This window comes from Giraffa tippelskirchi, chromosome 8, assembly GCF_054371585.1.
Source record: "Giraffa tippelskirchi isolate mGirTip1 chromosome 8, T2T-mGirTip1v1.2.pri, whole genome shotgun sequence".
Classification (NCBI taxonomy): Eukaryota; Metazoa; Chordata; class Mammalia; order Artiodactyla; family Giraffidae; genus Giraffa; species Giraffa tippelskirchi.
Window position 1 is genome coordinate 26822531 of NC_137282.1, and position 12875 is coordinate 26835405.

The 12875-nt window shown below is 39.2% G+C and overlaps 1 protein-coding gene across 1 annotated transcript in view; it reads left to right on the forward strand.

The window, feature by feature from the left end:
- LOC145518095 (uncharacterized) overlaps positions 1-12875 on the forward strand; it is a 574529-nt gene that overhangs the window by 350078 nt on the left and 211576 nt on the right. The window contains exon 11 of the mRNA XM_081521690.1: positions 819-863. The gene's annotated coding sequence lies outside the window, so the exon portion shown is untranslated. The remainder of the gene's footprint in view (positions 1-818; positions 864-12875) is intronic.

Consider the following 12875-nt stretch of genomic DNA (forward strand, 5'->3'; position numbering starts at 1 on the left):
CTAACGACTACACACAAGAACTTTTTTCCTGAGAAACATATAAAATGAAAAAAAAAAAATTTAATGAACTTATTAGGTTATATAATCCTTTCCCAGAGTTGAATAGTTCTCTAAAGAATAGTCGCAGTATTTCTTTCTCAGCCCAGTTGGAAATGGCCCATACAATGGAAGCTCCCTTGGGAGGTGACAGTATCTAGAATTCTGAATCAGAAACATCACAGATTTCTGTGGTGCAGAGTGAGGTTTTCCCATCCTATAATACAAAAGAACATGAACTTCTATCAGTGATAACATAGAAAAAGCTTTTATTAAATATTCTCATAAATCTACCTTGACTTTTTGCTTTTGTCTTAAAAATTTTTATGTTAAACATTCTGAATAATTGTTATTCAGAATGTTAGCTTCCCTAGTGGCCAGACAGTAAAGAATCACCTGCAATACAGGAAACCCAGGTTCGATCCCTGGGTCGGGAATATCCCCTGGGGAAGGAAATGGCAAACCACTCCAGTGTTCTTGCCTGGAAAATCCCATGAACAGAGGTGCCTGCTGGGCCACAGTCCATGGGGTTGCACAGAGTCAGACATGACTGAGCAACTAACAATTTAGAATGATAAATCATTCTGATGGGAAAGCACCTTACCTTTTCTTCAAGAATGATAATACTCACATGAAAATACAGCCCATTTCAGATAAAAGTTTCCATTTAGATATGTCAGTATACTGAAATATTTTAAAAACTCAGTGATATGACTCTTGAGGCAAATTATACCAGTATTAGTGGAGTACCATCCAGACTTAATATCTGTTTTTCTTCACAGCAAAGGATGCTCTCAATCCAAGGAAAGCTTTCGACTGATCTCTCTGTAAGTAGGCAAATTTTACTTTAGTTTTCATTCCACATGTTCTTTTCTGTATGAGTTATATGTAAAATAGCTTTTAATACAATTATTCAATTAAAAAGTGTAATATTTTACTATGCTACTATATGCTAATTATGGAGATGTAGGAATGAATAAGAAAGTTATAGTTTATGATTTAATGGAACTTAGAATTTAGTTGTGACATAAACATCCAACACATTCTTACATGAATGTTTATTTTGTCAAAATTATAACAGAATAATATCATATACATGTATATATGTTTGTATATGTTTAGTGAAAGGCAATCATTGATTGCAAGGAGAATATATAATAGGTGGACCTTATCAGGCTGGGAGGTCAGAGGGGGCCTCCCTTTCAAGTAGCATTTCAGCTGGGTAAGTATTATCATGTGAAAAATGAAGGAAGAACCTTACAAGAAGAGGGAACAGAATGTGGAAAAAAGTCTAGAATATTCTGGAAACTAAAAATGTATGTGTCTAGGATGAAAAAGAAAGCGCTGAATTTTGTGTCTGGAGAGAGAAGCAGAGGCTGGCAAAGAGATTATTGCAGAGGAAGAGAAGCTGGAGGGGAGGAGGAGGGCATGAAAGTGGTACTGCAGAGCGTGGAGCTTCTGAGAGGTTCAGGGAGATGAGGACTCAGAGGTGCCCTGAGGAAGAGGGCAAGTGACCTCAGCGAATGGCGGCTTGGTGTAGAGTGTGACTGTGGTGAGCTATCATGAGAGAAGCTAGGAGTAGATGGGTGCTGCAGATGAGGAGACGGAAACTATAATTAATGCTTTCAGAAAAGTTGGCTTTGAAAAGTGGAGAGAGAACTACGCTTGCAGGCAGTCGCTTTGTTCTTATTTTTAAGAATGGCAAATACTAAATTAGATTTCAGTGCTGATGGGAAAAGGGAGAAGACAGATTTAAGAAAAAATGAAAGAGAGGGGATAATTCCTAGCATAAGAAAATTATAGAAGGAATTGCATTTTAGATAGTTACATTTCTTTCAAATATGATACACATATATCTGGAAAAATATTCTACTCTGTGCTTTATTATGGAAATTCTATTTGTAGTTATCTCTTTCATAATTCTAATTAATTTATTTAGTTTTAATATTTAATCGTTTGGCATTAAATTGTTTACTGTGCATTATCCTGAAACTATTCACAATGCTCATTACTAATAATTGCTTATATTAACTTAGCATTCCCTTATTGCTAACAAATTTCTAGGTCATATCATTGCTCATGTAACTAATGAAATTTTGGTTTAATTGGCCATTCTCAACAGTGTGAATCTATTCTTAGGTGGAACCTTGTTCTTGGGACTAAAAGAACTTATATTATGCAATGGAATGAATCTCTTGATCTTTTGAATTGAAAGAGAAAATACAGAATAATGGAGAGGGATATGGGAAGATGGCAGCTCAATTCAACCACCACTTGTGGTTGCTGGGACCAGCTGAGAAGAGGGCTGGTAGCAGAGAGTAAATAAAACCAAGGGCTCCCTCTGGGCCTCTGGGTACAGGGTTAGAGCAGACTCTTCTCCTTTGAGAGCTAAAAGAAAGCCAAAGGAACAGTGTCCAAAAGCTCTGGGTGGCCATCCTAGTGAGAGATTGGCAAAGAGCTTTTCTGACCCATAAAAGAGAAAATGTTGTCTGATCATTTGGCTGTCTAATCATTGACTCAGGAAGGTCATGATGATCTATCAAAAATATGAAAACATCACAAGACCTGAACAGAGTCCAGAATTCTCTTCACTCTTAATATCAGAGGATGTGAGCCTTTGAATCTGGAATATTAAAGCCTCCCCACCATCAAATGGACTTCCTTCATGGCTCAGATGGTAATGAATCTGCCTGCAATATAGGAGACCCGGGTTCAATCTCTGAGTTGAGAAGATCCCCTGGAGAAGAGAATAGCTATCCACTCCAGTATTCTTGTCTGGAAAATCACATGGACAAAGAAGCCTGGCGGGGGTTCGTGAGATTGCAAAGAGTCAGACACAATTGAGTGACTGACACTACTGCTACCATTGAATGAATTGTTATATATCAGAAATCAATGTCTAGAATGTATAATTTAAAAATACTTTATTGACAATGGAAGGAGGAGGAGGGGGTAGGGCAGGGGACAGAGGAGGAGAAAGACTTAACCTTTATGAACAGTATTATAAACTTTATTGAAATATATTAAAGAAGAACCAAGCATAGGGAAAGGTAAAAATATTTGGGATAGAAAATCTCTGCAGAATATTTTGTAAGTAAGCATTGATTTTATACAGATCCTGTGACCCTGCAGTTCTGTTCCCACATGCATAGGCCAGAGGAACTCTGATATGTAAATACACAAAGAGACATCATCATCATCATCATTATTGTCATCACAATTAATGTTTACTGATTTATGTACGTGCTTCCGTACATGCTCGGTCATGTCTGACTCTTTGCGACCCCATAGACAGGTTCTTCTGTCCATGGAATTCTCCAGGTAATAATACTGGAATTGGTTGCCATTTCCTTCTCCAATTTATGTACAGGTACAACCATAAGCATGTTATATATAGTAGCTCCTTTATTACGTTGCAGCTGCTGCTGCTGCCAAGTCACTTCAGTCGTGTCCGACTCTTTGCGACCCTATAGACGGCAGCCCACCAGGCTCTGCTGCCCCTAGGATTCTCCAGGCAAGAATACTGGAGTGGGTTGCCATTTCCTTCTCCAGTGCATGAAAGGGAAAAGTAAAAGTGAAGTCGCTCAGTCATGTCTGACTCTTAGCGACCCCATGGACTGTAGCCTACCAGGCTCCTCCATCCATGGGATTTTCCAGGCAAGAGTACTGGAGTGGGGTGCCATTGCCTTCTCCTTATTACGTTGCACCATCTGAAAATGCTGTTTGGCCTACAAAAATCACAATTACATATCCCTCAGGCTAATATTCTTCTTAATATTGCTATGAAGTAGGCATTATTATCTCCATTTTAAAATGGGAAGCTGAGACCCAGAGAGACTAAATAACTTTGCCAAGTTTGCTTAGCTACCGAATGGATAGCCATACATCAAATTCACGAAATCAGACAGTGGAATCTGTGCCCATACCTGCGGTGCTGTACCACCTCTCAACCTGGAAAGAATGTTCACAGCAACACACCTCAGGATAGCAAAAGGCTGAAAACAATATTAAAGTCCCTTAACAAGGGAACAGATAAATAACTAGATGTGTATTCATAGAATACAAAGTACCCAAAATGAATAAAGTAGAGTTCCTCATCTCCACGTTAAATGAAAAAAAGAGCGTTTCCATGAAGGTTAAAAACATTTAAGATAGTGTTACATATTGTTGAGGGACAAAGATATATATGACACACAGATTCCTTCCCATGAATGAGAAGCCCCAGTTTAGGATAGTGATTAATATATGCATAGAAGATGCCATTGGGGGAAGGATGTGGAAGAAATATCAGCTGTATTGGTAATATTTTAGTTTTAGTGAGGTGGTTGGGTACGTGAATGCTTGTGGTCTCATTTTTAAGGCAACTCTGCAGTCAGAGAGAGAGAGAGAGAAAAAAAACCACAAAAAGATATTCTCAGAGAATGTTATGAGGAATGAAAAACTTGATAAGAGTGGGGGCAGTAAAAAAAAAAGACGGCATTAAACATTTCAAAGATGTACACAGGGAGTACGATATGATCTCATTTATGTAAAATTAATCTGTATTTACTTGTATGTTCACAAGAGGAGCATGAAGTAGAGAGGCCAAGATCTTAACAGAGATTGTGCCAGTGTGATAACATTTCAAAGTGACTTATACATAGTTTTCTTACAGTTTTGTACAATTTTCAAGTATTTTGCACTTACTTATATGCAGTCAGAAAAAGTTACAGCATTGTAGACAAAGAGAGAATTGAGAAAGCTAGATAGGAAGATGGACTCAACCTTTCGGTAAGGAAAATAAATGCTGGCTTCTCTCTCATTTAGTCTTCCCTGGTAGTTCAGACGGTAAAGAATCTGCCTGCAAGGTGGGAGAACCAGGTTTGATCCCTGGGTTGGGAAGATCCCCTGGAGAAGGGAATGGCAACCCATTCCAGTATTCTTGCCTAGAGAATTCCACAGACTGAGGGGCCTGGCCAGCTGCAGTCCATGGGGTCACAAAGAGTCAGACATGACTGAATGACTAACACTTATCCTAAACTTATCTCTCTCATTTAGAAGTGATAGACAGTATTTCCCACCAAGATCACTCATCTGGTTCAAATTCCATGTCTTATGGGACACCATCTAATTAATTAGCTAACGATCTCCCTAGGAATGTTTGGGCTAGGGATCTGTCTTCTTCTAAGATGTGCTTATGTCTTTGACAGACATGGGAGCTTTTTGTTTTCCTTTTTTAAAACTTCTATTTTTAATTAGAGGATAATTTACAATGTTGTGATGGTTTATGCCATACATCAGCATGAATCAGCTGTACGTATACATATGTCCCCTTCCTCTTGATCCTCCCTTCTACCTCCATCCCCATCCCAACCCTCTGCTGCTGCTGCTGCTAAGGCGCTTCAGTCATGTCCGACTCTGTGCGACCCCATAGACAGCAGCCCACCAGGCTCCGCCATCCCTGGGATTCTCCAGGCAAGAATACTGGAGTGGGTTGCCATTTCCTTCTCCAATGCATGAAAGGGAAAAGTGAAAGTGGAGTTGCTCAGTCGTGTCCGACTCTTAGCAACCCCATGGGCTGCAGCCTACCAGGCTCCTCCGTCCATGGGATTTTCAAGGCAGGAGTACTGGAGTGGGATGCCATTTCCTTCTCCGTCCCAACCCTCTAGGTTGTCACAAAGTACTGGCTTTGTGTTCCCTGAGAACCGAAAGGGAGCAGTAGCATTGAAAGAGTAGCGTTGAAACGTGTGCACTACCACATGTGAAACAGATAGCCAGTGGGAATTTGCTGTATGAGGCAGGGAACTCAAAGCTTTTTTTTTTTTTTTAAATTGGAATGGTTGGGGATGGGGAAGGGAGAAGCAGCTTAGGGGTCCAAGAGGAAGGGAGAATTTTAAATTCAGAGTTACAAATACATAGATTTTTGGAGGGATAAATAACGTGGGGGATGAATTATAGGAGGAGAGCACCAGATGAGGGATTTGAAGTTCTAAGTGGGGATAGAATTGAGGATTTGAATATCTAAGTGGGGATAGAATGAGGTTCTGTCCTTCCCTCATGGGAAAGGAGTCTGTTCCATACATGCCCCTTGAACTGCGAGTTAGCCTTGGATTGCCCTAGAGAAGACCAGAACCTGGCCAGTCTCTTTTTCATGAAGAATTGAGGTGAGCCCAGAAGCAGAACTATCTCATTGCCCAGATGGTAAGATAAGAGATGTGTTAGAGAGGAAGCCAGTCTCTCTACCTCTACCTGGAACTTGATGATTCTTTGTCACCACAGGGATGGGGCTTCATCAGCATATGGAGTCAGCATCTTGCAGGGTCAGTGTACTTCTCAAGAAGGGCAGATGAGAGGTAAACTTCCCCGGATGAATTCCCAGGGAGCCAAAGCAAAGTGGCCAGTAAAGTTGAAGGGAGGTTTGGTCTCCTGCTGACAGACCAGGTTGTGAGCAATTGCTTTGAGAACTTTTAAAGATTGCTGGAAGACTTGGGGGAGCAAATTTCTAATAACAGGAAGATGGTTGATTGGTTCATAAAAAGAGAATGTGTATCATTGTGTATGCAAAAATAGATCATGGTTAGAAGTACAAATATGGGTTACTCTTATTTTGCTAAATTTGTAACTAGGTATTGTCTGATGAACAATGTTAGCAGTGCTTTTTAGTATCGTGAGGATTACTTTTCACAAGGTTAAAGAGTTAGTAGAATTGTCTGAGTTGATTTAACTTTTTTTATTTGATCATGAAATGGGTGAAAGAACAATAGTATGAGAGACAATAAGAGCTAGAGTGAAAGAAGAGAGAGAAAGACATGGAGAAGAAAGAACATTAGTTATACATAGAAGCAGACAGGGTGAGGAAGAAAAATGAAGACCCATAATAGCTCTTCAATCTGTCTTTATAGAAGTAAACAGTCATTAATAGTGAAAACACAGAGCTGAAACTTTAGAGCCGAAAGGAGGCTTAGTTTTCATAAATTCCAGAAACCTCATTATACTGATTAGGAAACACAGTCTAAAGACTTCCTTAGAAGAAGAGTCTCAGACTGAACAGATTTCTGTTGAATGTCATGTATTAACTTAAGGCTTAATATATGTATTGTTAGCATTTTCTGAATTGGGTTTTCAGCAAATTAGTAGCAAATGAATCATCCATAATTACCGGAGTTGAATTAAAGGAGAGTATTTTCCTACTTAAAAGGTAGGCTGGGGTCAATTTTATGGCAGTGTTATTTATGTTTATGCATAAAGACATCTGGTGGCCTGAAAATTCCATTTCCATTTCCAAGCCTTTTATATTTTCCACAAGTTGAAATGCCTGGTTCCTGCTGAATTCATTAGAAATTGTTACAAAGGTGAAAGGAAAGGATATAACAGAAATGGTAAATGAAAACCTGTCACTAAGTCACTTTTGTGACCCCCATGGACTATAGCCCGCTGGGCTCCTCTGTCCATGGGATTCTCCAGGCAAAAACAGTGGACTGGGTGGCCATGCCCTCCTCCAGGGGATCTTCTCAAATCAGGGTTCGAACCCGGGTCTCCTGAAGTGGCAGGAGGATTCTTTACCACTGAGCCACCAGGGAAGAAGGTGATTAGAATTCAACGGAAGGTAGAATAAAAGAGCAGACTGTGGGGAATATGGATGAAGAGAATCATCCTCATCTTCAGAATGGAGAAGCTAAGGCACAAAGTTAAATGAGATGTGTCTTTTACTGTCAGTGACATATGCCTCACAGGTGGATGGGAAATGATGTCTTAGAGTAGTTTTAATTTGCTATTCTCTGGTTGCTAACGAGTTTGAACGTGATTTCCTCTGTGATGCATCCATTGTGCTTCCTTTACTGAGAAACTCCTTATCTTTCACCAATTACTACATTCAGTTCAGTTCAGTTCAGTTCAGTCGCTCAGTTGTGTCTGACTCTTTGCGACCCCATGAACTGCAGCACGCCAAGGCCTCCCTGTCCATCACCAACTCCCGGAGTCCACCTAAACCCATGTCCATTGAGTCAGTGATGCCATCTAACCATCTCATCCTCTGTCGTCCCCTTCTCCTCCTGTCCTCAATCTTTCTCAGCATCATGTTCTTTTCAACTGAGTCAGCTCTTTGCATCAGGTGGCCAAAGTATTGGAGTTTCCACTTCAACATCAGTACTTCCAGTGAACACCCAGGGCTGATCTCCTTTAGGATGGACTAGTTGGATCTCCTTTCAGTCCAAGGGACTCTCAAGAGTCTTCTCCAACACCACAGTTCAAAAGCATCAATTCTTCGGCGCTCAGCTTTCTTTATAGTCCAACTCTCACATCTATACATGACTACTGGAAGAACCATAGCCTTGACTAGACGGACCTTTGTTGGCAAAGTAATGTCTCTGTTTTCTAATATGCTGTCTAGGTTGGTCATAACTTTCCTTCCAAGGAGTAAGCGTCTTTTAATTTCATGGCTGCGATCACCATCTGCAGTGATTTTTGGAGCCCAGAAAAATAAAGTCAGCCACTGTTTCCACTGTTTCCTCATCTATCTGCCATGAAGTGATGGGACCAGATGCCATGATCTTTCTTTTCTGAATGTTGAGCTTTAAGCCACCTTTTCCACTCTCCTCTTTCACTTTCATCAAGAGGCTCTTTAGTTCTTCTTCACTTTCTGCCATAAGGGTGATGTCATCCGCGTATCTGAGGTTATTGATATTTCTCCTGGCAATCTTGATTCGAGCTTGTGCTTCCTCCACCCCAGCGTTTCTCATGATGTACTCTGCATATAAGTTAAATAAGCAGGGTGACAATATATAGCCTTGATGTACTCCTTTTCCTATTTGGAACCAGTCTGTTGTTCCATGTCCAGTTCTAACTGTTGCTTCCTGACCTGCATACAGGTTTCTCTAAAGGCAGGTCAGGTGGTCTGGTATTCCCATCTCTTTCAGAATTTTCCACAGTTTATTGTGATCCACACAGTTAATGGCTTTGGCATAGTCAGTAAAGCAGAAGTAGATGTTTTTCTGGAACTCTCTTGCTTTTTCAGTGATCCAGTGGATGTTGGCAATTTTATCTCTGGTTCCTCTGCCTTTTCTAAAACCAGCTTGAACATCTGGAAGTTCACGGTTCACATATTACTAAAGCCTGGCTTGGAGAATTTTGAGCATTACTTTACTAGCGTGTGAGATGACTGAAATTGTGTGGTAGTTTGAGCATTCTTTCGCATTGCCTTTCTTTGGGATTGGAATGAAAACTGACCTTGTCCAGTCCTGTGGCCACTGCTAAGTTTTCCAGATTTGCTGGCATATTGAGTGCATCACTTTCACAGCATCATCTTTCAGGATTTGAAATAGCTCAACTGGAATTCCGTCACCTCCACTAGCTTTGTTCATAGTGATGCTTTTACGGCCCACTTGACTTCACATTCCAAGATGTCTAGCTCTAGGTGAGTGATTACACCATCATGATTATCTGAGTAGTGAAGATCATTTTTGTACAGTTCTTCTGTGTATTCTTGCCACCTCTTCTTAATATCTTCTGCTTCTGTTAGGTCCCTACCATTTCTGTCCTTTATTGAGCCCATCTTTGCATGAAATGTTCTCTTGGTATCTCTAATTTTCTTGAAGAGATCTCTAGTCTTTCCCATTCTATTGTTTTCTTCTGTTTCTTTGCATTGATAGCTACATTATTTGTCATTTAAAAAAAATTCGTTTGTAAGAATCCTTTATATGCTCTTCATACCACAAACCTTTGTTGGTTTTGTGTTTTGCAAACACATCCTTGCTATTTGAGGCTTGTCTCTTCACTTTTTAATGGTTTCTTTTCATGATCAGAAATTCTTTATTTTAATGTAGTGTAATTATCAGTCTTTATTTTATGGTTGTCTTTTATGTCCTTTTCAATATCCTATCCTGAGATATTTTTTTTTGTCTTTCAAAAGCTTGTGCTTTTGCCTGAAATATATAATTCGTTAATCTACCTTAAAGTTACACATGGAGAGGACGTGAAGTAGAAATATAATTTTTATTATTTTGTATCTACAACTAAATGTGCTCATACCATTTCTGAACAATCTGTCCTTTACCATTGTACTTCAAGCCCCATTTCATGAAGGATCAGATTTCTAAACGTGAGAGTTTATTCCTGTAGTTTCCAATCTGCTTTCTTGGATCTATTTGTCTATCTGTAGACAAATATCATGCTATCTTAATTACCTTTGCTTCACAATAAGATTCAATATATCTGATAATAGAGCTTCCCTGTTGGCTCAGATGGTAAAGAATCTGCCTCCAATGCAGGAGACCTGGATTCAGTCCCTGGGTTGGAAAGATCCCCTGGAGAAGGAAATGGCAACCCAGCATCCTTGCTTGGAGAATTACACGGACAGAGGAGCCTGGAGGGCTATACAGACCATGAAGTCTCAAAGAGTTGAACATGACTAAGCAACCTTCACTTCACTTCACTATCTGATAATAAACCCCTACCTTCCTTGGCCCTTTACTACATAAATTTTAGAATCAGGTTGTCAGATTATATGCAAAAAAAAATTTTGTCATTATATTGAATCTGTAGATAAATTTTGGGGGAGTGGACATTTTTATGATGATGAGTCCTTAAAATCTGGATATGGTTTCTAATGGGAAAGACATTTTCCTAGGCCAACGGGAATGATTTTTTAAAATTTTAAAATTAATTTATATCTGAAGCTAAACTTAGTAAATCTGAATTTTAAACAGAATAAGCATTTATAAAAATCGGAAACTCCTCCAATTCTGGAAGCCAAGGAGCAGTTTACAAAACTGAGACACATTTTACAAAGCACTCCTTACCTGAGACCCTTGTCCTTTTAAAATTCACTGAGTTATAAGAAGAGAGAATCAGCTTTTATGATTTTAAGGAGCTTAATTCATCTGGTTTAAGTTCACTGATAACTAAGCTAATATAAAAGCTATTTCTTCTAGGCTGCTAGAAGTCTGTCTTTTCAGTTGTATTTTAACTCCTGTATGGAATTGCTTTTTTTTCTAAGCTACATTTTTCTGAAAATACATATATTTTGAGCAACAATCTCCTCCAAACATCCTCTTATTTATGCATTTCTGATTATGTGCATTCCTCTCATGGTGAGATGAACAAGCAACTGAACTTAAAAGGCAAAACTTCAGAATCCCCTTTTCTTGAAATGCAGGGCCCAAAATTCACTTACAGAGTCAAAACTGGTCCAGAGTTCTTACTTTCATTGTTCATGTGTTTCCATAAGCAAAGCTCCCTATTCCGTAAATCCCATAGACAGAAAGCAGCTCTTCCATCCTGGCTAAATATGGGGTATTTAGCCAGTCTCCCTCTTCATCCAGGTGTGTGGTACCTTGAGAGTATTAGTTGACCCTACCCTTGGCACTGATGTCAGACCTGTCACTGGTTGCAGATGCCAACTGAACTCATGAGATGCTTCGTCTCTTCTTCCATGGAAGTGACTTCAGTCATTGGGAGAAACAGAAAATTACTTATTATGTGAAACCTGTACACATAGGCGTGTGGGGTATTTTGAAGAGGACCGAGATCTCATGGCTGGAGATCCATGGCGGTGAAAGGAGACAAAGGAAAGCTGCCAGTGGCATCCTCCTATCGGGATGCAGCTAAAAGAAAGTTGGTTTTTCCTCCACGTGGTAGATGCAGAAAAAAATATTTGTTGACAACAGCCAACCTTCAAAACTTTATTTCTACCAAAAACCAATTCAGAATTCTCAGAAAACCACTGAAAGACATAGTGATATAGAGGGAATTGAGTTTTACTTCTTAAAGCAAGTTTTCTCTACCTCTTTGATTGTCCCCATCAATTTTGGATTTGGATTTGCAGCAATAGATTTGTGGAGGCTCATTTTTTTTCCTTCCTGACTCTATGGCTACAATCTGTTCAACAAATCTGCACCTTGGGTTATGACCGTATGGATCTACCAACTAGATTTCCCCAGGGTGGAGTAGCTAAATCTGAGAACTTTTATCTTGCAATGCACTCAAGCTTTTGCTAAGAAATATCATTATTTACTGAAGTAGTAAATACAAAATGCTAACTATATTAAATTATTTGCCCCCAAATGGGTAGAACATAGAACAAGGTTAAGCACACATTTCGATTTAAGTTAATTATATATTAGGCAGTGGATGTGAAGTTGTTTCTATCACTGTTTAAGCCAACCCTGTCTTTTCTTAATCATTAAAGGAAAAGATTTTCTTTTCTTTTTTTTTTCTTCTCTCTTCAGGCTTCAACAATTCCAGAGGCCTAGACTATCATAAAACTTCTTGGCTATTTCAAATAGCTAAATCACAAATCTTGCTTACTTCAAGTAGGTGAGATTTTATAGGAATTTAATGATATTTAATACACTTCTTAGGCTTATCCAGAAGATGATTTTGGTTTGTCCATTTGGCACTCTCAGCACTGGTATATTCTCTTTACCCTATCTCCACAAAAGGACCTCCCTTCCCTCCGCTTTCCTTTTTTGCATTGGTTGTCTGCTTCCTTTCATTTTGGGACAAATCTGGAACATTTAATAAGTAGATAAATGCAATTTTGTTGTTTTAATTACAATCAGCAGGTTTTTTTTCCCCCTGATGCCTAAGCTACCATCTCACTTACTCTAATTCAGGGCTCAGGCCTTTTATATGCTATGCTTCAATAATTAAGATTATGAAACAGCCAGCCTAGGAGATTAATAACACATATTTAAACTTGCTTCTTAATGGGGCTTTGCATTTTTCTCTCTCTGGCCATCGTAAAATTCAATCAGATAGAACATTTTAAATGTTATATTCAGGTCTTTTCCTCTATTCTCTCACTTTGATCCTCACTTGATATGTCTATTTTTCTTATTTCCTTCATTGAACAGAAGGATTCT